The sequence below is a fragment of the Schistocerca nitens genome, chromosome 2, assembly GCF_023898315.1.
Source record: "Schistocerca nitens isolate TAMUIC-IGC-003100 chromosome 2, iqSchNite1.1, whole genome shotgun sequence".
Classification (NCBI taxonomy): Eukaryota; Metazoa; Arthropoda; class Insecta; order Orthoptera; family Acrididae; genus Schistocerca; species Schistocerca nitens.
The window spans coordinates 367690186-367716601 of NC_064615.1; the positions used below are offsets into that span (position 1 = coordinate 367690186).

Sequence of the window (26416 nt, forward strand, 5' to 3'; positions counted from 1 at the left end):
CATCGAACTCTGCTTATGAACAGCCGGCAGTGCCTCAGTTTCCGTATGTGGTTTCTCAGGGTTAAGAGAAGGCGAATGCACTAAACAAAATAACATCGGGAAAGCAAGCACCAACTCATAATGAAAATATTGAAGAATATATTGCAAGCAAAACTTCCAGAAGACGAATACTGAAGACGCCACAGACAAAAGAATTATTCTATGCAGCAACGATCATCTAGGAAGCGTGAATTGCATGTGCCGCTCCACCACACAACTTCTTTTGATACTGTTTTACTTATTCTAAATTTTCATTACCTGATCGTCTCTAGAATACTGTGTGATTATCACGTGGTTTCCTCCTTCCAACAGCGATAGTGGTAAGTAAATCGACTACAAAATCTTTCAAAGTAGGTCAGACACAAAAAAAAAAAAAAAAAAATCGGAGCTGCGTGTAGCTCATGTCATTCTGCTTCAAAGGTAATTCAGCGGCTGGGAGTAGTGGCGTACTCCTGTAATCCAAGCTTCCGGGAGGCCGTTGTGTGGGAGAGATCTGGAAACAACTACAGATTCGGCCGTTTCGCGAGCTCAGGAACGGCCGCGGTACCTTCATCGAGCTCTGCAGATCGACAGATGACAGTGTGGAAATTTCGGCAAGCGGTGGCTAAGGGTTAAGAGAAGCCGAACGCACTAAACACAAGAACGTCGGGAAACCGAAGCACGTAACTATAAGATTGCGGAATGCAGTGCAAAAGCAAAACTTCGAGAAGACCAACTCTGAAGCCATCGGCGCGCTAGGAGTTACTCCGCGCAGCAGCGATCATCTAGGAAGAGCGAGACGGGGGTGTCGCTCGACCACACAACAAATTTTTACTTAATCCAAATTTGCAATCCCGGTTCGTCACTAGAATACTGCGCCTTGGTTCTTCCAAAAGCGATAGTAATAAGCACGTCGACTACAGCGTCATTTAGGGTAGTGAGTCAGACATGGAGAGGATAAAGGGCGGGTGGAATGTGCAACGACAGGGGGCATTGCAGGGCGGGCGCCGACTCCTTGCGCTGTGGCGCCGGCGGCGGCCTGGAGGGGCTGGGGCTGCTGGTGCCTCCATGTAGAGCTGCCGCCGAGCCCAGGCGCCGGGCCGCTAACGAAGCGATCGCCTTTGGTGACATCTTTTGCAATAACGACTGCGCGAATCGACGGTATCTCGTAAGGAAAGAAAGAGCAGCAGATGCTGCTGAGGACTCTCCCTCGAGCGTTTCCGATGACTTCTTGAGCTCTTATTCGACATGGCATTCAGGCAGTCAAGGGTGCTGTCGATTGTTTCACACGAATGCGAAATACCGGCATTGTGCGTTTCCGCAAAGTGATTTTTACGCCACAATGGCGATCGTCCTACAAGTTGTATCACATGTGGAGGGCAGAGCGTAGCAGTTTCCGTGGTGTAGCGGTTATAACGTCTGCCTAACACGCACAAGGTCCCCGGTTCGATTGCGGGCGGAAACACGTTTTCGTCGCACTCAGCAAGACACTTGCTACGATCTCTACTGTGACCATTTAAATCAACTTCAAACGTTCCACCAGCAGGGTGCACATGGCTCAAATGAAACTGTTTCAGAACTGGTTGTCGGATTTAGCGCTGACTTGGAGGCCTGGAAATGCGCGAAACAGCCGCCGCCATGCGGTTTGTTAGCACACCGTTGTACAAAACGCAAGGGCTCGTCCGGGATTTGAACCCGGGACCTCCTGCACCCGAAGCAGGAATCATACCCCTAGACCAACGAGCCTGTTCGTTCCGAAAACACACTGCATGTGAATGACGCCACCGAGGATGGTCTCACCATGTACGGCTGCAGCTCACCCAGCGTTCTCTCTGGCTGTCGCGGTTGGATTGTTTTCATCGACTTCTTGTACTATAGGAACCTCACGAATCGGAGGGAGCTCGTAGCCGATGCCCTTGCTAACACAGAAGAAAAACTGTTGCTACCACGAGTCTCCGGGTGGCACATCAGACGATCCGTCGTTTCCGTGGTGTAGCGGTTATCACGTCTGCTTTACACGCAGAAGGTCCCCGGTTCGATCCCGGGCGGGAACACAACAATTTTAATCCGCTTATCGGATTTCATTTCCGGGATGACCTCACGGATGCGTATGCAGAGACAATCAATGTCATATTCTAGATGGATAGGGCGTCATTTTACTGTCAAATACTGTTGCTCTCTTATTGCACCGGTATTTGGTAACTGAGAACGCCCCTAGCTCCATTATGGCTGGCAAAATTTACAACCCGGTTCTTCAGGGCTACTTCAGGTGCGCTTCCTACTGGCTATCCTGAGCTCGCGCTACTCGCCTTGTCACGGCTGTGTCAAAGTGTGAAGGTAACTAATAATGAGAAACTCTTAGCCACGCTCAGTCTTACGTCCCACCCATTGGTTGTTGCCGTCGCTAGTAAGATGAAGGTAGACTGTCGCACAATCAAGCTGAATCTCCACTCACGGTGCACATATTCCGCAAAGACAACCTTGTTTTCCGTTGCAAGAAAAATTACCGTCTGCCTTTCTACCGAATTCCACCTACGTACTTTACTGGTGCCGGATTCTTGTTATATCCACGTGATATAACAGGCGTCTTACTCTTCATTGAGGAGCTGCAACCGGGACTGAGTTCCACCTACTCTTCAGCACGGTCAAAATGGCAGGGCTCGTCCGGGATTTGAACCCGGGACCTCCTGCACCCAAAGCAGGAATCATACCCCCTTTTTTTTATATAAAAACATTTATTAAAAAAACAATGTTACACTCCAAATACATACTAAGTTATGCATACATGAAGTTATTTAAACATTTCAGTTACGCTGACATTAAGGAAAGACAACAGAGGATTGTGTTACTGACTGATTACCAGAAAGAATTAATTTAAACATCAAGAACAAAATTTTTAAAGACATTCAAACTTCAACCTGAAGAAGTAAATCTGCACTTTGACTTACATGAGGTGCAATCTTTACAGAAGCATAATTTCTTTATGATGGATATCAGCAAGTTGATGGGATAATTTTAATTAAAACAATTTAATAATCATATTAGACAATTTCTGAAATACTTGAGAATGGCGGAAAGGAGATATATAATGAATTTGACTAGCCTTCCAACTACACTTTCTGGACATTAATTGAATCTGAAGTGATCAGATCTATATAATCAGTCTTTCACTGAGAAACTGACTTACACATCACAGTGCAAAAATGAACAGGGCAATGTGCCAGCCATTGAATATTACATTTATCAGATAGAATCTTATGGTTTTAAACAATCGATAAGGACATTTCTATAAAAACTGTCTATTTCCAAATTTCTGGTATAAGCCAATAATGCACCTTTAATGTTTTGTGTTTTGACACTATTTCGACACACAATCTCAATGTCACATAAGTTCTGTACATTAGCTTATAAGTTGCAAAAACTACTCTCTGAAGTAGAAAAAGTACACATCATCAATATACTGTAAAATCTTAAATAGTATCCTTAAGGTAACTACAATACATCACTGTCAACACAGTCTTCTTTTTTATATTAACCAATGCCTATTCTTTCAAATACAATTTTTAACATATTACCGAACTTTTTCTTGTGATTCGAATAGCTTCTAATTTTGTGAAACTCACACAGCATGTGTACCTTGAACTCTATGATGCTATCGGATCCTAATTTGTTAAGGACGTAGTTAACAAAATTTCCCAGCAGCCAGTGCACAGCGTTATTTTTTGCTTCTGGGAAATAGCGTGCGTCAGGCCTGTGTATCAATGACAGCGATATATACTCAGGGGATGTTCTTGTAATCAGAGCTATTTGCTCTCGGACCCACTTCCAACTATTCATGTGACCACTGCAAGTATATCTGTGAATTACTGTGTCAACTAGATGGCATTGTTGACATAAATTTGTTTCACAGAGTCCGATTGCGTGCAGTCTTTCATTGGTGCTAACTATGTTGTTAACTGTCTTGTACCATGCCGTTTTTATGTTAGACGTGAGCACATTAGAACTAATGTTTTTCCAAATCTCAGTCCACTCAATGTTTGGAAACTGTCGTTCTATTTTGTTTCTTCCTTCGCTTTTCTTTCGTTCCCGCATTATGGCTCTAGATGTTAAGTGTCGTGACTGCCTGAGTTCGACACTGACATAACTAAACTCAACATAGAAAATCCTCACGTGCTGTAAGCGACTGTTGATATTCTGCACGTCAATCGGGGGAAGCAGGCTTGGAGGTTTAATGATCTCGAAAAGTTGGCTGGTTATGCTTTCTCGCGAGTCTCTTATTAAATTAACTTGCCTTTTGATAAAAAGAGCAGAGGCTTTATCCGTTATATCAGTTAATCCTAGTCCACCATTTTTAGGATCTAAAGTGGCTACTTTAGCAGGTACTCTGAACACTTCACCTCTCCACAAAAAGTTGGTGATTTTGGACATTATTCTCCTCGCTATCATTCTCGGTATTGGAAACAGCTGGGCAGTATAATAAGCCTTAGCAAGGATGCATGAGTTGATATACTGTGTTCTTTGAACTTGGTTCATATATCGAGTTAAATTCTCTACAATGGCTCCTTGCACTTTATCTGCTGCAACTTTCCAATTTAAAGCCGTCATTTTCATAGGACATGCTGTCAGGGTGATCCCAAGTGTTTTATGTTGTCGGACTATTTTTGCCCACCCGATGTTGATATTATCAAAACCTCTGAGATTTAACATCTTACTTTTTTTTTCGTTTGCATTGGCTCCAGATGCTCTACAGTACGAATCAATCAACGTTGCTAGCGTGGTTACCTCGTCATTATTCCTTATAATGACCCCTATATCGTCAGCATAGGCTCTTATAACTGTTTTATTTCCTGATAATGTTAAGCCTTTCAATGTAGCATGGACATGTCGGAGGAAAGGTTCCAGCGAAATTGCGAAGAGCGACATGGACAGAGGACTTCCTTGAGGAACACCTCGTTGTATTTGCATCGGCCTGGATTGTTGACAATTCACCGCTATTTTAGCATTTATTCCAGTTGCTATGTTCTTAATCAACTGTATGACCCTATCGTTGAAACCTATTTTCTTCAATGTCTGTAGAAGATATTCATGATTTACTACATCGAACGCTTTATAAAAATCTAAAAACAATAAAGCACACTTTATGTTTGTTACAGAAGTTATTGCAATGATATCCCTGAATTCGGCTAGATTTTGAAAAATGGTTCTGCCTTGTGCACAGTTCTGATGTTGACTAATAATTTTATCTGTAAGGCATGAAATTCTCTTGTTTATTATTCTAGCTATTAATTTATAATCAGAATTCAGCAGTGAAATTGGACGAAAATTATTTAAATCTTTGTTTCCATTATTTTTTGGCACCAAAACAATTTTACTCTCCTTAAACTCAGCCGGAATCATTTTCCCCTGAATAACCTCATTTACAATGTCCGTGATTTTTGCACCTACTATTGGCCAGCAACGGATGTAAAACTCTGCTGGCAGACCATCCGGTCCTGGGGATTTTTTTGGTGGTGAGGCGCACAGAGTCTCATACACGTCTTCTTCACTGACAACCTCGAGAAAATTTTCGTTGTCATCATCTGTCAGCTGTGGGGCTAGGATGTCAAGGAATTCTTCCAAGGAAGCATCTCTACTTTGATGTACAGAATATAGCTCGCAATAATAGCGATAAATCTCGTCCATGATATCCTGCTGGGTTCTGAGAATCGCACCGTGTTTTGTTCGAATTTCATCAATAAAAGTCCTTCTCCCGTTTTTCGTATGCTTCACTAAATGATATAGGGAAGTAGTTTCATCTTCTGACACCGAATTTGCCTTCGATTTTATTTTCAACCCTTCCATTTGACTTCTCTTGATATTAAGTAACTTGGCTTTGACTTTTTTGATGTCTGCTATCCGAAGTGAGGAACCTGCTGAGACTTGATCATATAGATCTCTCAAAACGGAATAGTAATTATAGTGCATTTCATTTCCCTTGCGCTCTGGGCACTGTATTGAATAAGAACTTTCCTCAACTTTGGCTTTGCCATTTTAACCCACCAGTCAATAGCAGTGGCATATCTACTACGGGCTCGCAGGCATATTGCCCATGTTTCTTTAATCAGATCTTCTAAATCATGATTTACTAACAAGGAAGTGTTCAAATTCCACTGATTCTTGAATCGGCGAACCGGCTGTCTTGTTAGATTTATGCAAGCTAAGACACTTGAATGGTCTGAAAAGTACGTAGGAATGGTTTCTACTTTTGTCACGGAAGTTTCAAGATTTTTAGAAATATATAGTCTATCAATCCTGCTGCGTGATATTGCCGTGACATAAGTGAACTCAACACTGGAGGGGTATTTGATTTCCCATACATCCTTTAATTCTAAACCAGTAACTAGTTGTTTTAGTTCACTTGAGAAATTAAAATTAGGTAACTGATCTTTTCGATTTAAAACACAATTAAAATCACCTCCAAGTAATAACTGTCTTGGCGATTTCCTTAACAAGTATATCAGGTCATCTTTGAAGAAATGTGCCCTGTCAGCTCGATGAGAACTTCCTGAAGGGGCGTACAAGTTGACGATAGTCACATCATAGATATTTAGTCCTATTCCTCTTCCGGATTCCAGTCGTTCCACCTCGCTTACTGCAATCCCTTCCCTCACCAAAATAGCTGTTCCAACACTTGTTTCGGGAGACACATTTATGTAACTGACAAAACCGGGAATTACCAAATCCGAAATTAGAACTTCTTGTAACAGGGCAATATCAGTCGCGGATTCGTACAAAAATTCCTTAAGGGCCGATAATTTCAAACCGGTCGTGATTTTATTTATGTTTATAGTGGTGACAGAATAAGATTGCGTCATTGTGCTGTCACTATGTAGTTGTTTTGATGAACTAATATAGTTTCATGTGGTTCAGGGTTCAGTTAAGCTGTAACAGCTTTCTCGGAAGGCTGAACATGGAATAACACTTCAGTCAGTTTATTAGTTACTGTCCCGTTTTTTTCTGCTTCTAATGTTTTCTCTTGTAACGCAAGCAGACTGATTTCCTGGTAAACTTTCTGATTTTTCCTCCAGTGATTCGTGTACGACCGTTTCGGACTGAACATTCTTTGGGCTTGGGTCGCCCCTACCGGATTTTCCTTTCCCTTGGTTACGAACTACATTCTCATTTTGTTGTGTCGGTATTTTACTTCGCGGCTTATCTGGAGCAGCAGCAGACGCTTTCGCAATTTCGGTTGCCGGCGGCGCCTGCCCTGAGGTGTTGACCGTGATTTCAGTTTGGCCACCACTTCCTCTTTCTTTATTAATTTCACTCACTTTCTGATCGAGGGAAACAAGTGGAGACTGCAGTTTTGCAACCTCACCCTGAATCTGTTTATTAACAGATAGATTCTGATCTTTGCAATCAGCTACTGCACCTGATGTTTCTTGCAAATTAATGCTGCTTACACCCCCTTCATTTTCTGGTACCGTATGTGTATTATCTTTCTGTTCATCAGTTTCTATTCGCATTTTGCCTTCAGGTTCTTCTGCCTCCTCATCGCACTGTTTTTGCTTGCGAAGTGAGGGAGTGGGACAAGACAGCTCGTCCTCTGAACAACTATCAGTTATCGGATTCTTGTTACATCCACGTGATATAACAGGCGTCTTACTCTTCATTGAGGAGCTGCAACCGGGACTGAGTTCCACCTACTCTTCAGCACGGTCAAAATGGCAGGGCTCGTCCGGGATTTGAACCCGGGACCTCCTGCACCCAAAGCAGGAATCATACCCCTAGACCAACGAGCCACCTGCCCGCACCACTCAAGCTAATCACAAGTAGTGCATCTCCCAGGGAACACAAACTTTCACGTGAATTCGCAAGATAAGCGCTTTCTGCAGGCAGCACTCACCACTGATGAGAAGAATATTAAAGGCACCGAATAAAAAGCGAAATAACTTCATCGAACTCTGCTTATGAACAGCCGGCAGTGCCTCAGTTTCCGTATGTGGTTTCTCAGGGTTAAGAGAAGGCGAATGCACTAAACAAAATAACATCGGGAAAGCAAGCACCAACTCATAATGAAAATATTGAAGAATATATTGCAAGCAAAACTTCCAGAAGACGAATACTGAAGACGCCACAGACAAAAGAATTATTCTATGCAGCAACGATCATCTAGGAAGCGTGAATTGCATGTGCCGCTCCACCACACAACTTCTTTTGATACTGTTTTACTTATTCTAAATTTTCATTACCTGATCGTCTCTAGAATACTGTGTGATTATCACGTGGTTTCCTCCTTCCAACAGCGATAGTGGTAAGTAAATCGACTACAAAATCTTTCAAAGTAGGTCAGACACAAAAAAAAAAAAAAAAAAATCGGAGCTGCGTGTAGCTCATGTCATTCTGCTTCAAAGGTAATTCAGCGGCTGGGAGTAGTGGCGTACTCCTGTAATCCAAGCTTCCGGGAGGCCGTTGTGTGGGAGAGATCTGGAAACAACTACAGATTCGGCCGTTTCGCGAGCTCAGGAACGGCCGCGGTACCTTCATCGAGCTCTGCAGATCGACAGATGACAGTGTGGAAATTTCGGCAAGCGGTGGCTAAGGGTTAAGAGAAGCCGAACGCACTAAACACAAGAACGTCGGGAAACCGAAGCACGTAACTATAAGATTGCGGAATGCAGTGCAAAAGCAAAACTTCGAGAAGACCAACTCTGAAGCCATCGGCGCGCTAGGAGTTACTCCGCGCAGCAGCGATCATCTAGGAAGAGCGAGACGGGGGTGTCGCTCGACCACACAACAAATTTTTACTTAATCCAAATTTGCAATCCCGGTTCGTCACTAGAATACTGCGCCTTGGTTCTTCCAAAAGCGATAGTAATAAGCACGTCGACTACAGCGTCATTTAGGGTAGTGAGTCAGACATGGAGAGGATAAAGGGCGGGTGGAATGTGCAACGACAGGGGGCATTGCAGGGCGGGCGCCGACTCCTTGCGCTGTGGCGCCGGCGGCGGCCTGGAGGGGCTGGGGCTGCTGGTGCCTCCATGTAGAGCTGCCGCCGAGCCCAGGCGCCGGGCCGCTAACGAAGCGATCGCCTTTGGTGACATCTTTTGCAATAACGACTGCGCGAATCGACGGTATCTCGTAAGGAAAGAAAGAGCAGCAGATGCTGCTGAGGACTCTCCCTCGAGCGTTTCCGATGACTTCTTGAGCTCTTATTCGACATGGCATTCAGGCAGTCAAGGGTGCTGTCGATTGTTTCACACGAATGCGAAATACCGGCATTGTGCGTTTCCGCAAAGTGATTTTTACGCCACAATGGCGATCGTCCTACAAGTTGTATCACATGTGGAGGGCAGAGCGTAGCAGTTTCCGTGGTGTAGCGGTTATAACGTCTGCCTAACACGCACAAGGTCCCCGGTTCGATTGCGGGCGGAAACACGTTTTCGTCGCACTCAGCAAGACACTTGCTACGATCTCTACTGTGACCATTTAAATCAACTTCAAACGTTCCACCAGCAGGGTGCACATGGCTCAAATGAAACTGTTTCAGAACTGGTTGTCGGATTTAGCGCTGACTTGGAGGCCTGGAAATGCGCGAAACAGCCGCCGCCATGCGGTTTGTTAGCACACCGTTGTACAAAACGCAAGGGCTCGTCCGGGATTTGAACCCGGGACCTCCTGCACCCGAAGCAGGAATCATACCCCTAGACCAACGAGCCTGTTCGTTCCGAAAACACACTGCATGTGAATGACGCCACCGAGGATGGTCTCACCATGTACGGCTGCAGCTCACCCAGCGTTCTCTCTGGCTGTCGCGGTTGGATTGTTTTCATCGACTTCTTGTACTATAGGAACCTCACGAATCGGAGGGAGCTCGTAGCCGATGCCCTTGCTAACACAGAAGAAAAACTGTTGCTACCACGAGTCTCCGGGTGGCACATCAGACGATCCGTCGTTTCCGTGGTGTAGCGGTTATCACGTCTGCTTTACACGCAGAAGGTCCCCGGTTCGATCCCGGGCGGGAACACAACAATTTTAATCCGCTTATCGGATTTCATTTCCGGGATGACCTCACGGATGCGTATGCAGAGACAATCAATGTCATATTCTAGATGGATAGGGCGTCATTTTACTGTCAAATACTGTTGCTCTCTTATTGCACCGGTATTTGGTAACTGAGAACGCCCCTAGCTCCATTATGGCTGGCAAAATTTACAACCCGGTTCTTCAGGGCTACTTCAGGTGCGCTTCCTACTGGCTATCCTGAGCTCGCGCTACTCGCCTTGTCACGGCTGTGTCAAAGTGTGAAGGTAACTAATAATGAGAAACTCTTAGCCACGCTCAGTCTTACGTCCCACCCATTGGTTGTTGCCGTCGCTAGTAAGATGAAGGTAGACTGTCGCACAATCAAGCTGAATCTCCACTCACGGTGCACATATTCCGCAAAGACAACCTTGTTTTCCGTTGCAAGAAAAATTACCGTCTGCCTTTCTACCGAATTCCACCTACGTACTTTACTGGTGCCGGATTCTTGTTATATCCACGTGATATAACAGGCGTCTTACTCTTCATTGAGGAGCTGCAACCGGGACTGAGTTCCACCTACTCTTCAGCACGGTCAAAATGGCAGGGCTCGTCCGGGATTTGAACCCGGGACCTCCTGCACCCAAAGCAGGAATCATACCCCCTTTTTTTTATATAAAAACATTTATTAAAAAAACAATGTTACACTCCAAATACATACTAAGTTATGCATACATGAAGTTATTTAAACATTTCAGTTACGCTGACATTAAGGAAAGACAACAGAGGATTGTGTTACTGACTGATTACCAGAAAGAATTAATTTAAACATCAAGAACAAAATTTTTAAAGACATTCAAACTTCAACCTGAAGAAGTAAATCTGCACTTTGACTTACATGAGGTGCAATCTTTACAGAAGCATAATTTCTTTATGATGGATATCAGCAAGTTGATGGGATAATTTTAATTAAAACAATTTAATAATCATATTAGACAATTTCTGAAATACTTGAGAATGGCGGAAAGGAGATATATAATGAATTTGACTAGCCTTCCAACTACACTTTCTGGACATTAATTGAATCTGAAGTGATCAGATCTATATAATCAGTCTTTCACTGAGAAACTGACTTACACATCACAGTGCAAAAATGAACAGGGCAATGTGCCAGCCATTGAATATTACATTTATCAGATAGAATCTTATGGTTTTAAACAATCGATAAGGACATTTCTATAAAAACTGTCTATTTCCAAATTTCTGGTATAAGCCAATAATGCACCTTTAATGTTTTGTGTTTTGACACTATTTCGACACACAATCTCAATGTCACATAAGTTCTGTACATTAGCTTATAAGTTGCAAAAACTACTCTCTGAAGTAGAAAAAGTACACATCATCAATATACTGTAAAATCTTAAATAGTATCCTTAAGGTAACTACAATACATCACTGTCAACACAGTCTTCTTTTTTATATTAACCAATGCCTATTCTTTCAAATACAATTTTTAACATATTACCGAACTTTTTCTTGTGATTCGAATAGCTTCTAATTTTGTGAAACTCACACAGCATGTGTACCTTGAACTCTATGATGCTATCGGATCCTAATTTGTTAAGGACGTAGTTAACAAAATTTCCCAGCAGCCAGTGCACAGCGTTATTTTTTGCTTCTGGGAAATAGCGTGCGTCAGGCCTGTGTATCAATGACAGCGATATATACTCAGGGGATGTTCTTGTAATCAGAGCTATTTGCTCTCGGACCCACTTCCAACTATTCATGTGACCACTGCAAGTATATCTGTGAATTACTGTGTCAACTAGATGGCATTGTTGACATAAATTTGTTTCACAGAGTCCGATTGCGTGCAGTCTTTCATTGGTGCTAACTATGTTGTTAACTGTCTTGTACCATGCCGTTTTTATGTTAGACGTGAGCACATTAGAACTAATGTTTTTCCAAATCTCAGTCCACTCAATGTTTGGAAACTGTCGTTCTATTTTGTTTCTTCCTTCGCTTTTCTTTCGTTCCCGCATTATGGCTCTAGATGTTAAGTGTCGTGACTGCCTGAGTTCGACACTGACATAACTAAACTCAACATAGAAAATCCTCACGTGCTGTAAGCGACTGTTGATATTCTGCACGTCAATCGGGGGAAGCAGGCTTGGAGGTTTAATGATCTCGAAAAGTTGGCTGGTTATGCTTTCTCGCGAGTCTCTTATTAAATTAACTTGCCTTTTGATAAAAAGAGCAGAGGCTTTATCCGTTATATCAGTTAATCCTAGTCCACCATTTTTAGGATCTAAAGTGGCTACTTTAGCAGGTACTCTGAACACTTCACCTCTCCACAAAAAGTTGGTGATTTTGGACATTATTCTCCTCGCTATCATTCTCGGTATTGGAAACAGCTGGGCAGTATAATAAGCCTTAGCAAGGATGCATGAGTTGATATACTGTGTTCTTTGAACTTGGTTCATATATCGAGTTAAATTCTCTACAATGGCTCCTTGCACTTTATCTGCTGCAACTTTCCAATTTAAAGCCGTCATTTTCATAGGACATGCTGTCAGGGTGATCCCAAGTGTTTTATGTTGTCGGACTATTTTTGCCCACCCGATGTTGATATTATCAAAACCTCTGAGATTTAACATCTTACTTTTTTTTTCGTTTGCATTGGCTCCAGATGCTCTACAGTACGAATCAATCAACGTTGCTAGCGTGGTTACCTCGTCATTATTCCTTATAATGACCCCTATATCGTCAGCATAGGCTCTTATAACTGTTTTATTTCCTGATAATGTTAAGCCTTTCAATGTAGCATGGACATGTCGGAGGAAAGGTTCCAGCGAAATTGCGAAGAGCGACATGGACAGAGGACTTCCTTGAGGAACACCTCGTTGTATTTGCATCGGCCTGGATTGTTGACAATTCACCGCTATTTTAGCATTTATTCCAGTTGCTATGTTCTTAATCAACTGTATGACCCTATCGTTGAAACCTATTTTCTTCAATGTCTGTAGAAGATATTCATGATTTACTACATCGAACGCTTTATAAAAATCTAAAAACAATAAAGCACACTTTATGTTTGTTACAGAAGTTATTGCAATGATATCCCTGAATTCGGCTAGATTTTGAAAAATGGTTCTGCCTTGTGCACAGTTCTGATGTTGACTAATAATTTTATCTGTAAGGCATGAAATTCTCTTGTTTATTATTCTAGCTATTAATTTATAATCAGAATTCAGCAGTGAAATTGGACGAAAATTATTTAAATCTTTGTTTCCATTATTTTTTGGCACCAAAACAATTTTACTCTCCTTAAACTCAGCCGGAATCATTTTCCCCTGAATAACCTCATTTACAATGTCCGTGATTTTTGCACCTACTATTGGCCAGCAACGGATGTAAAACTCTGCTGGCAGACCATCCGGTCCTGGGGATTTTTTTGGTGGTGAGGCGCACAGAGTCTCATACACGTCTTCTTCACTGACAACCTCGAGAAAATTTTCGTTGTCATCATCTGTCAGCTGTGGGGCTAGGATGTCAAGGAATTCTTCCAAGGAAGCATCTCTACTTTGATGTACAGAATATAGCTCGCAATAATAGCGATAAATCTCGTCCATGATATCCTGCTGGGTTCTGAGAATCGCACCGTGTTTTGTTCGAATTTCATCAATAAAAGTCCTTCTCCCGTTTTTCGTATGCTTCACTAAATGATATAGGGAAGTAGTTTCATCTTCTGACACCGAATTTGCCTTCGATTTTATTTTCAACCCTTCCATTTGACTTCTCTTGATATTAAGTAACTTGGCTTTGACTTTTTTGATGTCTGCTATCCGAAGTGAGGAACCTGCTGAGACTTGATCATATAGATCTCTCAAAACGGAATAGTAATTATAGTGCATTTCATTTCCCTTGCGCTCTGGGCACTGTATTGAATAAGAACTTTCCTCAACTTTGGCTTTGCCATTTTAACCCACCAGTCAATAGCAGTGGCATATCTACTACGGGCTCGCAGGCATATTGCCCATGTTTCTTTAATCAGATCTTCTAAATCATGATTTACTAACAAGGAAGTGTTCAAATTCCACTGATTCTTGAATCGGCGAACCGGCTGTCTTGTTAGATTTATGCAAGCTAAGACACTTGAATGGTCTGAAAAGTACGTAGGAATGGTTTCTACTTTTGTCACGGAAGTTTCAAGATTTTTAGAAATATATAGTCTATCAATCCTGCTGCGTGATATTGCCGTGACATAAGTGAACTCAACACTGGAGGGGTATTTGATTTCCCATACATCCTTTAATTCTAAACCAGTAACTAGTTGTTTTAGTTCACTTGAGAAATTAAAATTAGGTAACTGATCTTTTCGATTTAAAACACAATTAAAATCACCTCCAAGTAATAACTGTCTTGGCGATTTCCTTAACAAGTATATCAGGTCATCTTTGAAGAAATGTGCCCTGTCAGCTCGATGAGAACTTCCTGAAGGGGCGTACAAGTTGACGATAGTCACATCATAGATATTTAGTCCTATTCCTCTTCCGGATTCCAGTCGTTCCACCTCGCTTACTGCAATCCCTTCCCTCACCAAAATAGCTGTTCCAACACTTGTTTCGGGAGACACATTTATGTAACTGACAAAACCGGGAATTACCAAATCCGAAATTAGAACTTCTTGTAACAGGGCAATATCAGTCGCGGATTCGTACAAAAATTCCTTAAGGGCCGATAATTTCAAACCGGTCGTGATTTTATTTATGTTTATAGTGGTGACAGAATAAGATTGCGTCATTGTGCTGTCACTATGTAGTTGTTTTGATGAACTAATATAGTTTCATGTGGTTCAGGGTTCAGTTAAGCTGTAACAGCTTTCTCGGAAGGCTGAACATGGAATAACACTTCAGTCAGTTTATTAGTTACTGTCCCGTTTTTTTCTGCTTCTAATGTTTTCTCTTGTAACGCAAGCAGACTGATTTCCTGGTAAACTTTCTGATTTTTCCTCCAGTGATTCGTGTACGACCGTTTCGGACTGAACATTCTTTGGGCTTGGGTCGCCCCTACCGGATTTTCCTTTCCCTTGGTTACGAACTACATTCTCATTTTGTTGTGTCGGTATTTTACTTCGCGGCTTATCTGGAGCAGCAGCAGACGCTTTCGCAATTTCGGTTGCCGGCGGCGCCTGCCCTGAGGTGTTGACCGTGATTTCAGTTTGGCCACCACTTCCTCTTTCTTTATTAATTTCACTCACTTTCTGATCGAGGGAAACAAGTGGAGACTGCAGTTTTGCAACCTCACCCTGAATCTGTTTATTAACAGATAGATTCTGATCTTTGCAATCAGCTACTGCACCTGATGTTTCTTGCAAATTAATGCTGCTTACACCCCCTTCATTTTCTGGTACCGTATGTGTATTATCTTTCTGTTCATCAGTTTCTATTCGCATTTTGCCTTCAGGTTCTTCTGCCTCCTCATCGCACTGTTTTTGCTTGCGAAGTGAGGGAGTGGGACAAGACAGCTCGTCCTCTGAACAACTATCAGTTATCGGATTCTTGTTACATCCACGTGATATAACAGGCGTCTTACTCTTCATTGAGGAGCTGCAACCGGGACTGAGTTCCACCTACTCTTCAGCACGGTCAAAATGGCAGGGCTCGTCCGGGATTTGAACCCGGGACCTCCTGCACCCAAAGCAGGAATCATACCCCTAGACCAACGAGCCACCTGCCCGCACCACTCAAGCTAATCACAAGTAGTGCATCTCCCAGGGAACACAAACTTTCACGTGAATTCGCAAGATAAGCGCTTTCTGCAGGCAGCACTCACCACTGATGAGAAGAATATTAAAGGCACCGAATAAAAAGCGAAATAACTTCATCGAACTCTGCTTATGAACAGCCGGCAGTGCCTCAGTTTCCGTATGTGGTTTCTCAGGGTTAAGAGAAGGCGAATGCACTAAACAAAATAACATCGGGAAAGCAAGCACCAACTCATAATGAAAATATTGAAGAATATATTGCAAGCAAAACTTCCAGAAGACGAATACTGAAGACGCCACAGACAAAAGAATTATTCTATGCAGCAACGATCATCTAGGAAGCGTGAATTGCATGTGCCGCTCCACCACACAACTTCTTTTGATACTGTTTTACTTATTCTAAATTTTCATTACCTGATCGTCTCTAGAATACTGTGTGATTATCACGTGGTTTCCTCCTTCCAACAGCGATAGTGGTAAGTAAATCGACTACAAAATCTTTCAAAGTAGGTCAGACACAAAAAAAAAAAAAAAAAAATCGGAGCTGCGTGTAGCTCATGTCATTCTGCTTCAAAGGTAATTCAGCGGCTGGGAGTAGTGGCGTACTCCTGTAATCCAAGCTTCCGGGAGGCCGTTGTGTGGGAGAGATCTGGAAACAACTACAGATTCGGCCGTTTCGCGAGCTCAGGAACGGCCGCGGTACCTTCATCGAGCTCTGCAGATCGACAGATGACAGTGTGGAAATTTCGGCAAGCGGTGGCTAAGGGTTAAGAGAAGCCGAACGCACTAAACACAAGAACGTCGGGAAACCGAAGCACGTAACTATAAGATTGCGGAATGCAGTGCAAAAGCAAAACTTCGAGAAGACCAACTCTGAAGCCATCGGCGCGCTAGGAGTTACTCCGCGCAGCAGCGATCATCTAGGAAGAGCGAGACGGGGGTGTCGCTCGACCACACAACAAATTTTTACTTAATCCAAATTTGCAATCCCGGTTCGTCACTAGAATACTGCGCCTTGGTTCTTCCAAAAGCGATAGTAATAAGCACGTCGACTACAGCGTCATTTAGGGTAGTGAGTCAGACATGGAGAGGATAAAGGGCGGGTGGAATGTGCAACGACAGGGGGCATTGCAGGGCGGGCGCCGACTCCTTGCGCTGTGGCGCCGGCGGCGGCCTGGAGGGGCTGGGGCTGCTGGTGCCTCCATGTAGAGCTGCCGCCGAGCCCAGGCGCCGGGCCGCTAACGAAGCGATCGCCTTTGGTGACATCTTTTGCAATAACGACTGCGCGAATCGACGGTATCTCGTAAGGAAAGAAAGAGCAGCAGATGCTGCTGAGGACTCTCCCTCGAGCGTTTCCGATGACTTCTTGAGCTCTTATTCGACATGGCATTCAGGCAGTCAAGGGTGCTGTCGATTGTTTCACACGAATGCGAAATACCGGCATTGTGCGTTTCCGCAAAGTGATTTTTACGCCACAATGGCGATCGTCCTACAAGTTGTATCACATGTGGAGGGCAGAGCGTAGCAGTTTCCGTGGTGTAGCGGTTATAACGTCTGCCTAACACGCACAAGGTCCCCGGTTCGATTGCGGGCGGAAACACGTTTTCGTCGCACTCAGCAAGACACTTGCTACGATCTCTACTGTGACCATTTAAATCAACTTCAAACGTTCCACCAGCAGGGTGCACATGGCTCAAATGAAACTGTTTCAGAACTGGTTGTCGGATTTAGCGCTGACTTGGAGGCCTGGAAATGCGCGAAACAGCCGCCGCCATGCGGTTTGTTAGCACACCGTTGTACAAAACGCAAGGGCTCGTCCGGGATTTGAACCCGGGACCTCCTGCACCCGAAGCAGGAATCATACCCCTAGACCAACGAGCCTGTTCGTTCCGAAAACACACTGCATGTGAATGACGCCACCGAGGATGGTCTCACCATGTACGGCTGCAGCTCACCCAGCGTTCTCTCTGGCTGTCGCGGTTGGATTGTTTTCATCGACTTCTTGTACTATAGGAACCTCACGAATCGGAGGGAGCTCGTAGCCGATGCCCTTGCTAACACAGAAGAAAAACTGTTGCTACCACGAGTCTCCGGGTGGCACATCAGACGATCCGTCGTTTCCGTGGTGTAGCGGTTATCACGTCTGCTTTACACGCAGAAGGTCCCCGGTTCGATCCCGGGCGGGAACACAACAATTTTAATCCGCTTATCGGATTTCATTTCCGGGATGACCTCACGGATGCGTATGCAGAGACAATCAATGTCATATTCTAGATGGATAGGGCGTCATTTTACTGTCAAATACTGTTGCTCTCTTATTGCACCGGTATTTGGTAACTGAGAACGCCCCTAGCTCCATTATGGCTGGCAAAATTTACAACCCGGTTCTTCAGGGCTACTTCAGGTGCGCTTCCTACTGGCTATCCTGAGCTCGCGCTACTCGCCTTGTCACGGCTGTGTCAAAGTGTGAAGGTAACTAATAATGAGAAACTCTTAGCCACGCTCAGTCTTACGTCCCACCCATTGGTTGTTGCCGTCGCTAGTAAGATGAAGGTAGACTGTCGCACAATCAAGCTGAATCTCCACTCACGGTGCACATATTCCGCAAAGACAACCTTGTTTTCCGTTGCAAGAAAAATTACCGTCTGCCTTTCTACCGAATTCCACCTACGTACTTTACTGGTGCCGGATTCTTGTTATATCCACGTGATATAACAGGCGTCTTACTCTTCATTGAGGAGCTGCAACCGGGACTGAGTTCCACCTACTCTTCAGCACGGTCAAAATGGCAGGGCTCGTCCGGGATTTGAACCCGGGACCTCCTGCACCCAAAGCAGGAATCATACCCCCTTTTTTTTATATAAAAACATTTATTAAAAAAACAATGTTACACTCCAAATACATACTAAGTTATGCATACATGAAGTTATTTAAACATTTCAGTTACGCTGACATTAAGGAAAGACAACAGAGGATTGTGTTACTGACTGATTACCAGAAAGAATTAATTTAAACATCAAGAACAAAATTTTTAAAGACATTCAAACTTCAACCTGAAGAAGTAAATCTGCACTTTGACTTACATGAGGTGCAATCTTTACAGAAGCATAATTTCTTTATGATGGATATCAGCAAGTTGATGGGATAATTTTAATTAAAACAATTTAATAATCATATTAGACAATTTCTGAAATACTTGAGAATGGCGGAAAGGAGATATATAATGAATTTGACTAGCCTTCCAACTACACTTTCTGGACATTAATTGAATCTGAAGTGATCAGATCTATATAATCAGTCTTTCACTGAGAAACTGACTTACACATCACAGTGCAAAAATGAACAGGGCAATGTGCCAGCCATTGAATATTACATTTATCAGATAGAATCTTATGGTTTTAAACAATCGATAAGGACATTTCTATAAAAACTGTCTATTTCCAAATTTCTGGTATAAGCCAATAATGCACCTTTAATGTTTTGTGTTTTGACACTATTTCGACACACAATCTCAATGTCACATAAGTTCTGTACATTAGCTTATAAGTTGCAAAAACTACTCTCTGAAGTAGAAAAAGTACACATCATCAATATACTGTAAAATCTTAAATAGTATCCTTAAGGTAACTACAATACATCACTGTCAACACAGTCTTCTTTTTTATATTAACCAATGCCTATTCTTTCAAATACAATTTTTAACATATTACCGAACTTTTTCTTGTGATTCGAATAGCTTCTAATTTTGTGAAACTCACACAGCATGTGTACCTTGAACTCTATGATGCTATCGGATCCTAATTTGTTAAGGACGTAGTTAACAAAATTTCCCAGCAGCCAGTGCACAGCGTTATTTTTTGCTTCTGGGAAACAGCGTGCGTCAGGCCTGTGTATCAATGACAGCGATATATACTCAGGGGATGTTCTTGTAATCAGAGCTATTTGCTCTCGGACCCACTTCCAACTATTCATGTGACCACTGCAAGTATATCTGTGAATTACTGTGTCAACTAGATGGCATTGTTGACATAAATTTGTTTCACAGAGTCCGATTGCGTGCAGTCTTTCATTGGTGCTAACTATGTTGTTAACTGTCTTGTACCATGCCGTTTTTATGTTAGACGTGAGCACATTAGAACTAATGTTTTTCCAAATCTCAGTCCACTCAATGTTTGGAAACTGTCGTTCTATTTTGTTTCTTCCTTCGCTTTTCTTTCGTTCCCGCATTATGGCTCTAGATGTTAAGTGTCGTGACTGCCTGAGTTCGACACTGACATAACTAAACTCAACATAGAAAATCCTCACGTGCTGTAAGCGACTGTTGATATTCTGCACGTCAATCGGGGGAAGCAGGCTTGGAGGTTTAATGATCTCGAAAAGTTGGCTGGTTATGCTTTCTCGCGAGTCTCTTATTAAATTAACTTGCCTTTTGATAAAAAGAGCAGAGGCTTTATCCGTTATATCAGTTAATCCTAGTCCACCATTTTTAGGATCTAAAGTGGCTACTTTAGCAGGTACTCTGAACACTTCACCTCTCCACAAAAAGTTGGTGATTTTGGACATTATTCTCCTCGCTATCATTCTCGGTATTGGAAACAGCTGGGCAGTATAATAAGCCTTAGCAAGGATGCATGAGTTGATATACTGTGTTCTTTGAACTTGGTTCATATATCGAGTTAAATTCTCTACAATGGCTCCTTGCACTTTATCTGCTGCAACTTTCCAATTTAAAGCCGTCATTTTCATAGGACATGCTGTCAGGGTGATCCCAAGTGTTTTATGTTGTCGGACTATTTTTGCCCACCCGATGTTGATATTATCAAAACCTCTGAGATTTAACATCTTACTTTTTTTTTCGTTTGCATTGGCTCCAGATGCTCTACAGTACGAATCAATCAACGTTGCTAGCGTGGTTACCTCGTCATTATTCCTTATAATGACCCCTATATCGTCAGCATAGGCTCTTATAACTGTTTTATTTCCTGATAATGTTAAGCCTTTCAATGTAGCATGGACATGTCGGAGGAAAGGTTCCAGCGAAATTGCGAAGAGCGACATGGACAGAGGACTTCCTTGAGGAACACCTCGTTGTATTTGCATCGGCCTGGATTGTTGACAATTCACCGCTATTTTAGCATTTATTCCAGTTGCTATGTTCTTAATCAACTGTATGACCCTATCGTTGAAACCTATTTTCTTCAATGTCTGTAGAAGATATTCATGATTTACTACATCGAACGCTTTATAAAAATCTAAAAACAATAAAGCACACTTTATGTTTGTTACAGAAGTTATTGCAATGATATCCCTGAATTCGGCTAGATTTTGAAAAATGGTTCTGCCTTGTGCACAGTTCTGATGTTGACTAATAATTTTATCTGTAAGGCATGAAATTCTCTTGTTTATTATTCTAGCTATTAATTTATAATCAGAATTCAGCAGTGAAATTGGACGAAAATTATTTAAATCTTTGTTTCCATTATTTTTTGGCACCAAAACAATTTTACTCTCCTTAAACTCAGCCGGAATCATTTTCCCCTGAATAACCTCATTTACAATGTCCGTGATTTTTGCACCTACTATTGGCCAGCAACGGATGTAAAACTCTGCTGGCAGACCATCCGGTCCTGGGGATTTTTTTGGTGGTGAGGCGCACAGAGTCTCATACACGTCTTCTTCACTGACAACCTCGAGAAAATTTTCGTTGTCATCATCCGTCAGCTGTGGGGCTAGGATGTCAAGGAATTCTTCCAAGGAAGCATCTCTACTTTGATGTACAGAATATAGCTCGCAATAATAGCGATAAATCTCGTCCATGATATCCTGCTGGGTTCTGAGAATCGCACCGTGTTTTGTTCGAATTTCATCAATAAAAGTCCTTCTCCCGTTTTTCGTATGCTTCACTAAATGATATAGGGAAGTAGTTTCATCTTCTGACACCGAATTTGCCTTCGATTTTATTTTCAACCCTTCCATTTGACTTCTCTTGATATTAAGTAACTTGGCTTTGACTTTTTTGATGTCTGCTATCCGAAGTGAGGAACCTGCTGAGACTTGATCATATAGATCTCTCAAAACGGAATAGTAATTATAGTGCATTTCATTTCCCTTGCGCTCTGGGCACTGTATTGAATAAGAACTTTCCTCAACTTTGGCTTTGCCATTTTAACCCACCAGTCAATAGCAGTGGCATATCTACTACGGGCTCGCAGGCATATTGCCCATGTTTCTTTAATCAGATCTTCTAAATCATGATTTACTAACAAGGAAGTGTTCAAATTCCACTGATTCTTGAATCGGCGAACCGGCTGTCTTGTTAGATTTATGCAAGCTAAGACACTTGAATGGTCTGAAAAGTACGTAGGAATGGTTTCTACTTTTGTCACGGAAGTTTCAAGATTTTTAGAAATATATAGTCTATCAATCCTGCTGCGTGATATTGCCGTGACATAAGTGAACTCAACACTGGAGGGGTATTTGATTTCCCATACATCCTTTAATTCTAAACCAGTAACTAGTTGTTTTAGTTCACTTGAGAAATTAAAATTAGGTAACTGATCTTTTCGATTTAAAACACAATTAAAATCACCTCCAAGTAATAACTGTCTTGGCGATTTCCTTAACAAGTATATCAGGTCATCTTTGAAGAAATGTGCCCTGTCAGCTCGATGAGAACTTCCTGAAGGGGCGTACAAGTTGACGATAGTCACATCATAGATATTTAGTCCTATTCCTCTTCCGGATTCCAGTCGTTCCACCTCGCTTACTGCAATCCCTTCCCTCACCAAAATAGCTGTTCCAACACTTGTTTCGGGAGACACATTTATGTAACTGACAAAACCGGGAATTACCAAATCCGAAATTAGAACTTCTTGTAACAGGGCAATATCAGTCGCGGATTCGTACAAAAATTCCTTAAGGGCCGATAATTTCAAACCGGTCGTGATTTTATTTATGTTTATAGTGGTGACAGAATAAGATTGCGTCATTGTGCTGTCACTATGTAGTTGTTTTGATGAACTAATATAGTTTCATGTGGTTCAGGGTTCAGTTAAGCTGTAACAGCTTTCTCGGAAGGCTGAACATGGAATAACACTTCAGTCAGTTTATTAGTTACTGTCCCGTTTTTTTCTGCTTCTAATGTTTTCTCTTGTAACGCAAGCAGACTGATTTCCTGGTAAACTTTCTGATTTTTCCTCCAGTGATTCGTGTACGACCGTTTCGGACTGAACATTCTTTGGGCTTGGGTCGCCCCTACCGGATTTTCCTTTCCCTTGGTTACGAACTACATTCTCATTTTGTTGTGTCGGTATTTTACTTCGCGGCTTATCTGGAGCAGCAGCAGACGCTTTCGCAATTTCGGTTGCCGGCGGCGCCTGCCCTGAGGTGTTGACCGTGATTTCAGTTTGGCCACCACTTCCTCTTTCTTTATTAATTTCACTCACTTTCTGATCGAGGGAAACAAGTGGAGACTGCAGTTTTGCAACCTCACCCTGAATCTGTTTATTAACAGATAGATTCTGATCTTTGCAATCAGCTACTGCACCTGATGTTTCTTGCAAATTAATGCTGCTTACACCCCCTTCATTTTCTGGTACCGTATGTGTATTATCTTTCTGTTCATCAGTTTCTATTCGCATTTTGCCTTCAGGTTCTTCTGCCTCCTCATCGCACTGTTTTTGCTTGCGAAGTGAGGGAGTGGGACAAGACAGCTCGTCCTCTGAACAACTATCAGTTATCGGATTCTTGTTATATCCACGTGATATAACAGGCGTCTTACTCTTCATTGAGGAGCTGCAACCGGGACTGAGTTCCACCTACTCTTCAGCACGGTCAAAATGGCAGGGCTCGTCCGGGATTTGAACCCGGGACCTCCTGCACCCAAAGCAGGAATCATACCCCTAGACCAACGAGCCACCTGCCCGCACCACTCAAGCTAATCACAAGTAGTGCATCTCCCAGGGAACACAAACTTTCACGTGAATTCGCAAGATAAGCGCTTTCTGCAGGCAGCACTCACCACTGATGAGAAGAATATTAAAGGCACCGAATAAAAAGCGAAATAACTTCATCGAACTCTGCTTATGAACAGCCGGCAGTGCCTCAGTTTCCGTATGTGGTTTCTCAGGGTTAAGAGAAGGCGAATGAACTAAACAAAATAACATCGGGAAAGCAAGCACCAACTCATAATGAAAATATTGAAGAATATACTGCAAGCAAAACTTCCAGAAGACGAATACTGAAGACGCCACAGACAAAAGAATTATTCTATGCAGCAACGACCATCTAGGAAGCGTGAATTGCATGTGCCGCTCCACCACACAACTTCTTTTGATACTGTTTTACTTATTCTAAATTTTCATTACCTGATCGTCTCTAGAATACTGTGTGATTATCACGTGGTTTCCTCCTTCCAACAGCGATAGTGGTAAGTAAATCGACAACAAAATCTTTCAAAGTAGGTCAGACACAAAAAAAAATCGGAGCTGCGTGTAGCTCATGTCATTCTGCTTCAAAGGTAATTCAGCGGTGCTGCTGAGGACTCTCCCTCGAGCGTTTCCGATGACTTCTTGAGCTCTTATTCGACATGGCATTCAGGCAGTCAAGGGTGCTGTCGATTGTTTCACACGAATGCGAAATACCGGCATTGTGCGTTTCCGCAAAGTGATTTTTACGCCACAATGGCGATCGTCCTACAAGTTGTATCACATGTGGAGGGCAGAGCGTAGCAGTTTCCGTGGTGTAGCGGTTATAACGTCTGCCTAACACGCACAAGGTCCCCGGTTCGATTGCGGGCGGAAACACGTTTTCGTCGCACTCAGCAAGACACTTGCTACGATCTCTACTGTGACCATTTAAATCAACTTCAAACGTTCCACCAGCAGGGTGCACATGGCTCAAATGAAACTGTTTCAGAACTGGTTGTCGGATTTAGCGCTGACTTGGAGGCCTGGAAATGCGCGAAACAGCCGCCGCCATGCGGTTTGTTAGCACACCGTTGTACAAAACGCAAGGGCTCGTCCGAGATTTGAACCCGGGACCTCCTGCACCCGAAGCAGGAATCATACCCCTAGACCAACGAGCATGTTTTTTTACGGCTAAGCGCTGCACATGACTGACGCCTCCGTTCTTGGTAACGCCATGCAGAGCTGCTGCTCACCCAGCGTTCTCCCTGGCTGTTGCGGTTTGATTGTTTTTATCGATGTCTTTTACTATAGCATCTTCTAGAATCGGACGGAGCTCGTAGCCGATGCCCTTGCTTACGCAGGAAAAATCTGTTGCTACTACGGGTTTCCAAGTAGCACAGCAGCAGAGCCGTCGTTTTCGTTGTGTAGCGGTTATCACGTCTGCTTTACACGCAGAAGGTCCCCGGTTCGATCCCGGGCGGAAGCACGACTTTTTTAAACCCGTTTTCGGATTCCATTTCCGAGAGAACGTCACGTCTGCGTATGCAGGGATAATAAATGTCGTGTGCTACACGGATATCGCGACATTTTACTGTCAAATGCTCTTGCTCCCATAGTGCACCGGTATTCAGTAACTCAGAACGCTCGTAGTTCCATTCTGGCCGGCAAAATTTATAATTCATTTCTTCAGGACTACTTCAAGTGCGCTTCATACTGGCTTTCCAGAGCTTACTGCACTCGCCTTGTCACAGCTCTGTTGAAGTGTGAAGGTAACTAATACTGAGAAACTCTTATCTACGCTCAGTCTTGTATCCCACCCTTTGGTTGTCGTCGTCGCTAATCAGATGTAGGTAGACTGCTCCACGATTGAGCTTCGTCTCCACTCACGGTGCAATTGTCCTGCAAAGACAACCTTTCTTTTCCGTTGCATGCACGATTACTGTCGGCTCTTCTACAGCAATCGACCTATGTAATTTACTGGTGTCAGATTCTTGCCATACCAAACGGTCCCTTCATGACCGTAGTGCTACACAAAGCGTGCTGCGGCAGGCATTTGTTCTTCATTGCAGAGCTGCAAACGTGGGTGAGCTCCACCTACCATTCCGCACGGTCAAAACGGCAGGGCTCGTCCGGGATTTGAACCCGGGACCTCCTGCACCCAAAGCAGGAATCACACCCCTAGACCAACGAGCCAACTGCTGGTAGCGATGAAGGTCATCCCAAGCAGTCCAGCTCCGAGGAACACAAACTTTCATGTAAATCAGAAAGAATACCGCTTTCTGAAGGCAGCGCTCACCACTGTTGGGAAGAATATTAAAGGCAATGAATATAGAGTGAATAATTTCATCGCGCTCTGCAGATGAACAGACGGTGGTGTTTCACTTTCGTCATGTGGTTTCTCAGTGTCAAGGGAAGGCAAATGCAATAAACAAAAGAACATCGGGAATCCGAAACACCAACTCATAACGAATAGATTGCGGAGTAGACTGCAAGCAAAACCTCCAGAAGACGACTCCTGAAGGCGTCGGTGACGTAAGAATTATTCCGTGCAGCAACGATCATCTAGGAAGTGTGTCGCTCCACCACACAACTTTTTTTTATATTGTTTTACCTAAATTTCCATTACCTGTTCGTTACAAGAATGCCGTGTGGCTTTCACCCGGTCTGCTTCGTCCAGCAGCGATAGTAGTAAGTAAATAGACCACAGTATCATTAAAAGTAG

The 26416-nt window shown here is 43.1% G+C and overlaps 11 non-coding genes across 11 annotated transcripts; 4 read left to right on the plus strand and 7 right to left on the minus strand.

Moving 5' to 3' along the window:
- Positions 1-1692: 1692 nt before the first annotated feature.
- Trnap-cgg (transfer RNA proline (anticodon CGG)) lies at positions 1693-1764 on the minus strand. Its single transcript has one exon. It is a non-coding gene; the product is annotated as a tRNA-Pro (tRNA).
- Positions 1765-1999: 235 nt separating this feature from the next.
- Positions 2000-2072, plus strand: Trnav-uac (transfer RNA valine (anticodon UAC)). The gene has a single exon. It is a non-coding gene; the product is annotated as a tRNA-Val (tRNA).
- Positions 2073-7727: 5655 nt separating this feature from the next.
- On the minus strand, positions 7728-7799 carry Trnap-ugg (transfer RNA proline (anticodon UGG)). The gene has a single exon. It is a non-coding gene; the product is annotated as a tRNA-Pro (tRNA).
- A 1845-nt stretch (positions 7800-9644) lies between these two features.
- On the minus strand, positions 9645-9716 carry Trnap-cgg (transfer RNA proline (anticodon CGG)). Its single transcript has one exon. It is a non-coding gene; the product is annotated as a tRNA-Pro (tRNA).
- A 235-nt stretch (positions 9717-9951) lies between these two features.
- On the plus strand, positions 9952-10024 carry Trnav-uac (transfer RNA valine (anticodon UAC)). The gene has a single exon. It is a non-coding gene; the product is annotated as a tRNA-Val (tRNA).
- A 5655-nt stretch (positions 10025-15679) lies between these two features.
- Trnap-ugg (transfer RNA proline (anticodon UGG)) lies at positions 15680-15751 on the minus strand. The gene has a single exon. It is a non-coding gene; the product is annotated as a tRNA-Pro (tRNA).
- A 1845-nt stretch (positions 15752-17596) lies between these two features.
- On the minus strand, positions 17597-17668 carry Trnap-cgg (transfer RNA proline (anticodon CGG)). The gene has a single exon. It is a non-coding gene; the product is annotated as a tRNA-Pro (tRNA).
- A 235-nt stretch (positions 17669-17903) lies between these two features.
- Trnav-uac (transfer RNA valine (anticodon UAC)) lies at positions 17904-17976 on the plus strand. The gene has a single exon. It is a non-coding gene; the product is annotated as a tRNA-Val (tRNA).
- A 5655-nt stretch (positions 17977-23631) lies between these two features.
- Trnap-ugg (transfer RNA proline (anticodon UGG)) lies at positions 23632-23703 on the minus strand. The gene has a single exon. It is a non-coding gene; the product is annotated as a tRNA-Pro (tRNA).
- A 1404-nt stretch (positions 23704-25107) lies between these two features.
- Positions 25108-25180, plus strand: Trnav-uac (transfer RNA valine (anticodon UAC)). Its single transcript has one exon. It is a non-coding gene; the product is annotated as a tRNA-Val (tRNA).
- Positions 25181-25815: 635 nt separating this feature from the next.
- On the minus strand, positions 25816-25887 carry Trnap-ugg (transfer RNA proline (anticodon UGG)). The gene has a single exon. It is a non-coding gene; the product is annotated as a tRNA-Pro (tRNA).
- Positions 25888-26416: the final 529 nt, after the last annotated feature.